The sequence below is a fragment of the Equus caballus genome, chromosome 3, assembly GCF_041296265.1.
Source record: "Equus caballus isolate H_3958 breed thoroughbred chromosome 3, TB-T2T, whole genome shotgun sequence".
Classification (NCBI taxonomy): Eukaryota; Metazoa; Chordata; class Mammalia; order Perissodactyla; family Equidae; genus Equus; species Equus caballus.
Genome location: NC_091686.1, coordinates 7,657,476 through 7,667,507, shown reverse-complemented (window position 1 = coordinate 7,667,507; position 10,032 = coordinate 7,657,476). Strand labels below are relative to the sequence as shown.

Below are 10,032 nucleotides of genomic sequence, written 5' to 3'. Positions count from 1 at the left end.
ACCCCCCTCCTTGCCTGTTGGCCCTCCATCTTCTCTCCACCAGCCCACGTGGGGCCTCTGAGTCCCTGGGTCCCTGCCTTCCGCAGGGCTCTGCTCCCCGCCCCCCACCCCTGCTGGGCTCTTAGACTTTGATCTGTCCAGACTGTGGCCTCTGGCTGGGCTGTTGTTTGCGCCTGTGGCCCGTTCTCCATTCTTCTGCCCACAGCACACTCCGTTCTCCTGGGAAAACTGCCCTCCTCCCACGTGGCCCAGGGCCCAGCCAGTGGGGGCCTCCAGTCCTTGGGCACAGGAGCTTCTTACGGCTTCCGTCCATGAGGGGGGGCACCGCCGGCCTCAGAGTGAGGGGAAAGCAGAAGACTGATTCCGGGACACTGTTTGAGACCCCGGATCCAGCTTTACCTGAAACCAGGCCCTCGTGGCTTTCTCAGTTCGATGAGCCCTTTTAGACTTAATGCATGTGGGTAGCATTTCTGTCATTTGTACCTGCAAGCGAGCAGGGTAATCCGTGTGACACTGCGAAAGGCCCCCCACGGAGCTGCTTCTGGCAGCAGATCGAAGCCTGGGAGGCAGAGCCCCTAGGGGATGAGGCTGTGCCAAGGACCGCTGTGACGGTCAGGCTGTGACGGCGGCAGTCCGTCTGTGTGCAGGCGGAGAAACACCCCTCCCTCCCCTCCCGGGGACCGGGTCTTCCTCGGGGCGCCCTGTGGCAGAGCGTCACCCAGGAGGAGGGACACGGGAAACGCGGTTCCCGGGAGGCAGGTGGAAACCGGGCAGTGAGCTCCCCGTACTTGGAGGTGTTCAAACGGCGGGGGCCCCGCCCCAGAGAAGCCGCAGAGGGGACTCCTCCAGGGCAATGACGTCTGCAGCGGGCGCGTGACGTGCCGCCAGGGTCCCCCTGGGCCGGAGCGCCTGTCCCCCGGCTGCTGCGGGGAGCTCAGCCTCCCCCCAAGGCCGCGTGCGCTTCCACGGGTGGTGCAGGAGCGGCAGGTCCCCCCGTTTCCAGGTCCCCGTGAGTCTGGATGAGGCCCGCGCCGCGTACCCCGTCTCCGCAATCCCCCCGCTCCCCACACTCCCCCCCCCCCCCCCCCCCCCCCCACCGCACGGGTCGTGGTCTCAGGAGACCTCATGCTAATTTCCACCTCGGACTCCGGGCTTCCCCGGCATCCATCCCACCACCGTCCCCCACAGAGCCGAGGGGCCCCCCGGGCCAGGGCGCTGTCCCCCCGGGGCGTGGGGACAATGCTTTTCCGGAGGAGGGGAGCGCTTGGACAGCCCACACATTTGCTGTGTTGTAGGCTGGCCTTCCTGCGGGACCGGAGGAGGCCACACGGGTCTGGGGACAGGGAGGCCCAGAGCAGGAGCAGAGCAGAGGTCACTAATGGGGGACACAGGACCGGAGTGGCTGGGAAGGAAGGAAAAAAGAAGCAAGAGGCTGCTGACCAAAGGACCCCAGCGTGTGGGTGCACCCTCCACGTGGTCTGCTGACGCCTCCCTGACCCACGAGGGCCCCCCTGGGAGAGCCTGAGCACAGATGGCCCGGCTATGCGGGCTGTTATGGTCGTTGAATTGCCACGGTCTTCCTTTGAAGCAGGTGGCGTGGTTGGCATTCTCGTTTTATTGTTGAGGAAACTGAGGCACAGAGAGGAGGAGCTGCTCACGCTCATGCACCCAGCCTCAGGGGGCTCTCTGCCACCACAGCCCTTGCACCCAACCACCACACCACACGGCTGCCCTGAGGCAATGGGGAAACTGAGGCACGGAGAAGGATTTCCCCGGGCCACCCGACAGGGGGAAGAAAACCAGCAACCCCCAGGGGCTCCCTTTGAACCAGCGACTGTGGCAGGCACCTTCACACAGGTGGCTGTAGTCAGTCCTCCCAATGAACCTGCGACTAGGCTGTGAATGTGAGGGGAAAAGCAAGCCCAGAGGAGTTAAGCAGCTTGACCAAGGACACACAGCATGTAAGGGTGGTGCTGGAACCTGTTTATTGATTCTTCCCCCGCAGCAGCTGCTACCTCCCCAGCTGCTGGGTCCTCTGTCAGCCAGCTCCCCAGCCCCACTGTCTTCCACCCGCTCCAGCCCCACTCCAACCAAGCACGCCGCTACCCCTGGGCTGTCCTCAGCTCACTGGTTTGCCCTTTGCTCAGGAATGTTCTCCAAATGCCCCCCATGACTCCACCCAACCTTTAAAGGCAGCTCAGAACTCACCTCCAGGGAGCCCTCCTTGGTTCAGAGCCCTGGTTCTGCAACCACGTTCAAGTACAGCCGGTGTGACCCCTGGTGACCTAGCCTCATGGAGGCCCACTGCCCTTATTTGTCCAACAATTGTAATAATCGTCTCTCAGGCTGGCACTTAACACGGGGCCTGGATGCACAGCCCGCATGCAGTAGGCACTTAATAATTGATTGACCTCTATCTTTATAATAATTGTGTTCCCGGCAGAGCTCACCAAGCAGGCCTGTGTGTGTGTGTGTGTGCATGTGCGTACCTGTTCAGTCAAGCCTTTGTTGAGCGCCTGCTGAATGCAGAGCCTTTGCACTGACAGCAAGTGCCAAGAACACTGACAGAGGGGGCTCTGACGGGGACGGGGGACGGGGGACGGGGGGCAGGTGCCTGTCACCCTGAAACAGAACCGGGCCTCCCTGGCTCAGGGCCCCTCCTCCGGGCTGCACCGCCTCGCAGGGAAGGACGTGTGTACGGCTGGAACCACGGAAGCTGCACCGCGAGGCCGTCCCGGCGTCACCTCCTGCCAGGGGAGCGGCCCCTCCTGCCGGCGGGCTGCGCCATCTGGTGGCCACTCTTGGTGACGCAGCGTCGGGGCTCGGAGCCGCCTGGGTCAGACCATTCTCCGGGCTCGTGGCTCCATCTCGTGGCACGAATGCACAATTACATCCCATTGGCTCCAACCTCAGAGGCACCCGAAGCGGTTCTATTTGCAAATCTTCCTCTTTTTCTCTTTCCTCCCCAAAGCCCCAGTACATAGTTGCATATCCTAGTTGTAAGCCTCTCTTGTTCTTCCATGTGGGATGCCGCCTCAGCGCGGCTTGATGAGCGCCCAGAATCCGAACCCAGAACCCCAGAACCCCAGGCCACCGAAGCAGGGCACCCGAACTCAACCTCTCAGCCCGGGGGCGGCCCCTGAAGAGGTTCTTAAAACAAGCCAGGACTCCCTCTCGGAGTCACAGAATCAGAACTGGGGAAGGGGTGCATCCTTAGAAACTGCATTTTAGAAAAAATTCCCAGGTTATTCTTAACTGGGGGAACCTGTACGTTTGCAAAGCATGACCTTAAAGGGCCTTCTCCGGATGCCTTTGCACCTGCTCGCCACCTGTGCAGTGACAAAACTGCCACCCGCTTCACATCTGGGATTCTCATTTCCAATTAAAGGGCAGGAAACTGAAGTCCAGGGAGCGGCAGTCACTCACCAGGACCACACAGGGAGCCAGCGGCCCCGTCCCCCAGCTCTGGGGCAGGTGCGAGAGCAGGAAGGAGGCTCTGTGCCATCGGAGACCTGTGCCTGCACTTCACACGTCAAGGGCTCTGCAAGGTGAGTCGGAGTCACTGGGGCGACACCTCCTGGCACCTGGTCCTAGGACGCTGCGTTTATTTGTCTGTCTGATTATTACTTTAACTCTCTTGCTGGCCTGTCCTTGTCGTGGTTGGGGTAGGGACGGGTTGAGCACTGACCTATCAATCAGAGATAAGGCCCTGTTCTAAGCACTTTATACGTATTAGCTCCTCTGATCCTACAAACAAGCCCCTGAGAATGTATTCTTATCGTGATTATCTCTTTATGTATGAGGAAACTGAGGCACGGTTAGTGAGCGTTGACCCAGGCAGCCTGCTCCAGGTCCAAGCTCCAAGTCAGCTGCCACCCGGGGCCCCAGAGTAGGCAAAGGTTGGCATCTGTGCCCTTGATGACTTCACAGGCTCCTCTCTGGGCATCCTTGGCCAAGCCACGCTCCCCATCTGCCTCTCTCTGCTCCTGTTTGTTGATTTCCCTGGTAAGTGTTCAGTGAGCCCTGTGCCAGCCATGGCATATCCGGCTGTGAGTAAGTACAGTCCTTGCCCTCCGGGGGCTTGCTGTCCAGTGGGGGAGACAGGCAGCATAAAGCAAATTAACAAACAAGGTCATTTTAGACGGTGGAAGACCTGTGAAGGATGGGACCAAAATGACCGGAGCGGGGGACAGCTTGAGAATGAGTGGTGAGGGAGGGCCTTTCAGAAGAGCTGATGTTAGATCTGAGTCCTGAAGGAGGAAAAGAAACCAGACATGTGCAGAACCAGGGAAGAGTGTTCCAGGTAGAGGGAATGGCAGGTGCAAAGGCCCCGTGGTAGGTGTAAGCTTATTGTATTCGAGGAACAAAGAAAAGGCCACTGGCTGGAGCAGAGTGAGTGAAAGGCACAATGGACGTTGGTGGGTTTGGTCACCAAGCATCTGTCCCTTCTTCCTTTGGGGAAGTCCTCCCTTCCCCTCTGAGGACAGTGTTGCTGGGAAGGCAAACAGGGTACCTGCCATCCCTCTTCAGGAGCCAGTCGGGTCCTTGGAGTCTTCTTGGGCCTGGCTCTTCCTCTGCAGGGGTGGGCTTGGGATCCAGGCTCAGCCACTGAGATGCCTCACGGAATCTTGTACGACATAAATAGAAACAGAACTCTGGGAGCCCAAGACGCCAGCTGTAGGCCCTGCGGGCCTGGTTTTCATCTCAGCAGCTGCCCCAGGTGTGCAGCTTTTCCCTCCACCCCTGTTATCATTCCGATAACCCCCATTTGCTTCAGATGGCCAGAATTTATTTCTGCTGCTTACACCCAGATAACCCTAACGATGCAGTGTAGGAATAAAGAAAGATGACGTTGGGGTGACAGCAGGGCCAGGTCATGCTGGTTGGCCCAGCTAAGGAGTTGGAGTGTGTTCTGAGGATGAGGGGCGTCCTGTGGGCTCTTCTGAGATCCTGATTGTGTGTCGGTGGCTTCTCGCCTGCAGGATGTCTTCATTCCAGCAGTCCCCGTCCCAAATGTCTCCCTTCCCACCCAAGCCAGGCAGGCGGCTGCCCTCAGCGGGTGCTCAGGCAAAGAGCGGGAAGCCAGTGGCTTTGATTCCGAGATGGTCTGTCTGTTTTCTGTGCCAGGAGGTCTCCACACGGTGCAGACAAATGCCTCTAAGACTTTAACCCCAACGCACAGTCCAGGGAAAGAAGAGTAAGGTGAGAGGAAGGACAAGCGGACAATCAGGACAGCCTACATGTGGTGGGACCCAGGCGGGGGCGGGGGGCAAAGGAGCCCGGGGTTTAGTGGGTCCCCCCTGAATTCCAAAGCATCAGGAACCAATCACAGTATCAAACAGCAGCTGGTGACCCCAATCCTCCCGCGCCAGCAACAAGCCCGGCTATTGTTTTTCCAGGAATCCTGTCAATCCCCTTTCCTGTAAGTAGGGCCCATCCTCCCCCCAGGTTGGCCGATGGACGCGGCTTGCCTCCTCCCTGTTGCTGGCCGGTGCCTCGACTTCCCCCTCCCGCTTCTCCATTCAAAAGGAAAACGGACACAGCTTGACTTTAGTCTCCCACCCACCCAGCCACAGCCCAGAGACCCATAAGTTCCCATCTGGGGTCTCCTAGAGCCCCAGCTGTGATGCCCAAGTCAGTCTCCAACCCTGGAACTTTCCCCACGTCCTGTGTCCACTCTTGTCAAACTCAGCCAGTCCTTGCCTTGCCCCTGGGTGACCAGCTCTAAGGGGTTGACGGTAGGCCACTGCCCCCTCCTTCACCTGGTGGAGGCTCATGGGAGGAAAGTGCCTCCCTCACGGGAGCCGAGAGTGACTTAGGGTGGAATTGCAGGCGGGCAGCTGGGAGGGGCTCCCCGGAGGCCTGGGAAGGGATGGGGGTTCTGAAGTGCGCCTGCGGGCAGTGCCCCGGCCTCCTCAGGGAGTACTCGTCAGGCACATCACCCCGGGCTGTGCAAAGAGCGAGGCTGGCCTCCTTTCTAAGTCCCTGCGTTCCTCCCATTCAGATTCCCAGAGGACCCCACCCCAGGACCCGTCACTGGCCCTGTGTGTGTGTGTGGGGGGGGGGGGGGTAGGGGGGTGGGGAAGGGGCAGGGAGGGGGAGTTCCAACAGCTTCCTTCACTGGCATCACCTCTCCCCCTGGGCTCCTGCCACACAGCCATGGTCACCCACATGGGTCGCAGATGAGCACCCCTCCCTGCCCGTGAAGGAGACTGCGGCCTGCTGGGAATGAGTGACAGGGCTCAGAGACCCCCAGGACAAGGCAGTAGCCGGCGAGCGGGACTCCCAGAGCATCAGGGGGCTCAGGAGGATCGATCGCCTCAGTCGGGTGGGGGATCAGGGAGGACTTCCCAGAGGAGGCATCACTGGCGTGGAGCCCTGAAGGCTGAGGAGGGGGCAGAACATTCCAAGCTGGGGCACAAGGGTCTGGAAAGCCTGGGCTGGTCCCCGTTCTAATTTGTGTCATGTTTAACCGTGAACCAAGGGCCCTGCCTGGGGGCTTGAGCGGGGCTTATACCCAGCTGAGACAAGGCCTTGCCACGCTGTGTCTGCTGGAGGGACCGTTTATAATTCCTGCAGCAGCAAAGCCTCGGTGACAGGAAGATCCAGCTGTCAGATCCTTCGCCGTCCACTGAGCCTCAGATGCAGGACCTGGAGCGAGGACTCTGTCTGCAGCCATGCTGGACCAGAGGAACGCGTGCAGCCTGCCTGAGCCCTCTTGGTCCACGGTGTTCAAAACACGTCGGATCTAAGAAGGGAGAGATTCCAGATGGAAATGCATGGGGGGTGTCCCGGCCCCAGACAAACGGAGTGGGGTCAGGCCGAGGGAGAGATGGCCAGACGGGGGCCTGCGAGGGCACTGAGTGCAGTTGCTACAGGCAGGAGCTGGGTGGAGGCTGGGGGCTGTCCAAGGGGCCAGCAGGTGGGCCTGGTGGTCTGCATGAGTTAGGGATCCTGAGGGCACAGCAGACTCAACCATCGGTGCAACCTCCCGTGGGAAGGACAGACCAGGTGGCAGTGTGTGAAATGTCCTTAGGCCTCCCCTCCTCCGCCCACCCCAGCAGCTTAGAACTGAACACTTTGATGCTGTTGAACCAGCAATGCTGTTTGTTGAGTCTCTGATCCCTCCGTTTTTTTAGGGGGGTAGAGAACAACATCAGCGTAGAGTTGTTTTTTAAAATCTGAATTAGGTACCATATTGGTTAGCCATCACTGCCTGACAGACGACTCCAAAGCTTAGTGGCTTGAAACACTTAAAACAACAAATATTCCTTATTTTCCATTCGTCTGCAGGCTGGCTGGGTGGGTCTGCTGCGCTGGGCTGGGCTCCCTCTTTTTTCTGCAGAGCTGGTGGCTGGGCTGGGGGTGGGCCAGGTTGGGATGACGTGGCTCCGTGCCACGTGGTCTCCGATCCTCTGGCAGGCTGGCCCAGCTCGTCCTCATGGGGACAGGGGGACAGTGACAGAGCGCAAGGCCACCTGAAGCCCAGGTCAGGGCAGGTACACTCTCTCTGTCACATTCGGCCGCTCAAAGCAGATTCACTGAGGGGGAATGGACTCCGCGTCTGATGGGAGGAGTCCACAGTCACTGTAGGCAGGGTATGGATAAAGAAAGAGATGGGCCTGATTTTGTCACCAATCTACCAAGTTTCTGGCTTCTCAAGTTGGGGGTCTGGATTCCCACTGTCCACGGTGGACTGGCTACCCCTTTAGACAGGCTGTCCTTTTCTGACTTATACAATCTCTCCAGGCCCGTGTGACCCACCTGGCCCCAAGTGAGTTGGCAACTTCTTCCTTCAACCAGCAGCTCATGCTCGCTAACCATCTATGGCTCCCCATTGTCTACGGGAGAAAGTCTAAGCGCCTTAGTTTGGCATTGAAGACTCTCCATTGTGACAGTTCCGGGCTCATCTCCTGCCTCTGCCTCAGTATCCCTCTCCGCTGTGCTCCCTAAACCCTCATCCCACATTTGCAAGCACAAGACTCTTTGTGTGTACACTTCAGAATCTGTCTGCTTCACGGGCTCTTTCTTCTGCTGGGAATGCTTTTCCTCTGCCTGCGGAAACCTACTCGTCCTTCAGGGCCCAGCTCAATGTCATGTCTGCAAGGTCTTGCCTGATCCTTTTGGGCCTCCCCTATACCACTCCCCATCCTGACCCAGCACCACTAATTCTTCCTCCCCTCCTCTGTCTGCAAGAGTGCTACCAACACAGCCCTCTCAGCCCACTTGGTGCTACTGCGGACACGCCCGCTGCCTGCCCTCTTTCTCTCTTCTCACGCCCTGTGAGGCACATCAGGGTGAGGAGTGGAGAGGCTTCCGGCCAGCCAGACCTCCACTGACGCGCTGGCTCCACCACTCAGGAGCTCAGTACCCTGGGCAAGCTGCTTAAGCAGCTCTCTGAGCCTCAGTTTCCCCATCTGTAAAAGAAATTCACAATGTGTCTTCCTCTAAGGGGTTGTTCTGAGAGGCTTAATTGAGGCAACACATAGATTATGCTTAGTACAGCGCCTGGGACCTAGTAGATGCTTAGCGAATATTTGTTGCGTGAGTACGTCTAGGCCAGCCCAGGTCTTTCGCCATCTCTACACCTCCCACCCCACCCTTCCTGCCAGCATCCACGAGACCCACTCCATTTCCTTCCTGACAACACTACTTCTGTTCTTTGATCCATGTCCACGTCTGAATCACTTTGCGAGGACGAGAGAGAGGGATGCAAAACATGTCCACAAAGTACTTGAAATCATTGCATTTGGGGGTCAGAAGACAGAGATTAGTTGCCCGTCTCTGTCTCACAGACAAATTAATCGAGTGGCAGCTTTTGGTGCAAAATACGCTTCTTGTCGAAAGGATTAGACACCCTAAATCCAGCTAGAATGTGCTGTGATCGTGTGTGGGGTTTTTCTAAGCAAAGCTGCAATAATCATACATTTACAACGAATAAATTGGGTCCTTTAATTCCTCTGCAGTAAAGCCTTTGAAATATAATCTGTCATTTCAGACTTAGAGAACATGAGTTTTCATAATTATAATTCTCCAGCATACACTACTGTTCATAATTAAATTCACTTGTAAGAAATCCAAAGTGGTTTTTCTTTTCTGGATTATCTGTTCATACGATGTCAATAAGGTAAATTAATGTTGAATAAATTTGGTGAGTTCTTATATAAGAAACACACACCCTGCTATTGATGAAAGGCTGGACAGACAGATAAGACGGCCAATATATACACTATTTCTCAGGAACAGACTCAAAGACAGAGCAAACCTAAGTCTGTCTCCCCAATCTTTGCCTCCCCAAAGGGCAGCGAGCTCCGGGAAAGAAGAATGTTGGAAATAGTTGAAAAAACATAAATGTTAAATTATGGGCAAACTGTCTGCTGGAGAAGATGCAGACCCATACATTTTGAAAAGCAATTGAATGAAGGCGCAAGGCTGGAAGATCAGAAAGCAGACCCTAAAAGGCCCCAAATTAGTAATACATGCAGGAGACATATACAGACCCACGACCTAAGAGACAAAGGAAAAGATAAGCAGATAAAGAACGTGGAAGGCTTGAACTCAGAGAAACAGACACAGAGCGAGCAGGACTCATGGTCCCCAGCACCATCTTGAGCTTTTAATAAAGAATAGTCTACAAGCATGTTGCAGTTTTGCATCTCTAGACATAAATGAGCTAATGTTTTGTTACCCAGCCCAAGGTCAAGGCTGGATGCACCAGGAGTGGGTGTGCTCCCTCCTCGTGCCTCAAGAGAAGTCACGCTCCCTCAAAGATGAGATTTCGAGAACGACGGGGAATTTTCTCCCCATCAGCAGAAACGTCCTCCCGGGTTTGGTCCTCTGCCTGAGGCCAGGAGGTGCCTACTGAGGTGGTAACTTTTCCTGAGAGGGGCAACTTGAAGGAGTCAGAGGTTCAGCGTGAACCTGGGTACCTTTTGACAGAGGTGTGAGAGAAGGACGGCTCTTCACTGGGGACAGTGAATTTGAGCAGGAGGCCTGAGTGAATTGCTGCAGTCGAGGCTTCTGGGAGCCACA

General features: G+C 56.8%; 2 long non-coding RNA genes across 4 annotated transcripts; one reads left to right on the top strand and one right to left on the bottom strand.

Annotated features, from left to right (window-relative positions):
- Nucleotides 1-676: 676 nt before the first annotated feature.
- On the top strand, nt 677-9,624 carry LOC138923363 (uncharacterized). Of its 3 annotated transcripts, none has more exons than XR_011436868.1 (3): nt 677-1,009; nt 3,389-3,548; nt 3,931-6,041. It is a non-coding gene; the product is annotated as an uncharacterized lncRNA (long non-coding RNA). The 3 variants fall into 3 exon arrangements; XR_011436867.1 differs by lacking the exon at nt 677-1,009 and adding an exon at nt 6,580-9,624 and having other exon boundaries at nt 1,097-3,548; nt 3,931-5,202; XR_011436869.1 differs by lacking the exon at nt 677-1,009 and having other exon boundaries at nt 1,097-3,548; nt 3,931-4,005; nt 4,983-6,041.
- Nucleotides 3,773-4,623, bottom strand: LOC138923364 (uncharacterized). The gene is made up of 2 exons (XR_011436870.1): nt 4,514-4,623; nt 3,773-4,250 (listed from the first exon to the last, which is right to left on the bottom strand). It is a non-coding gene; the product is annotated as an uncharacterized lncRNA (long non-coding RNA).
- Nucleotides 9,625-10,032: the final 408 nt, after the last annotated feature.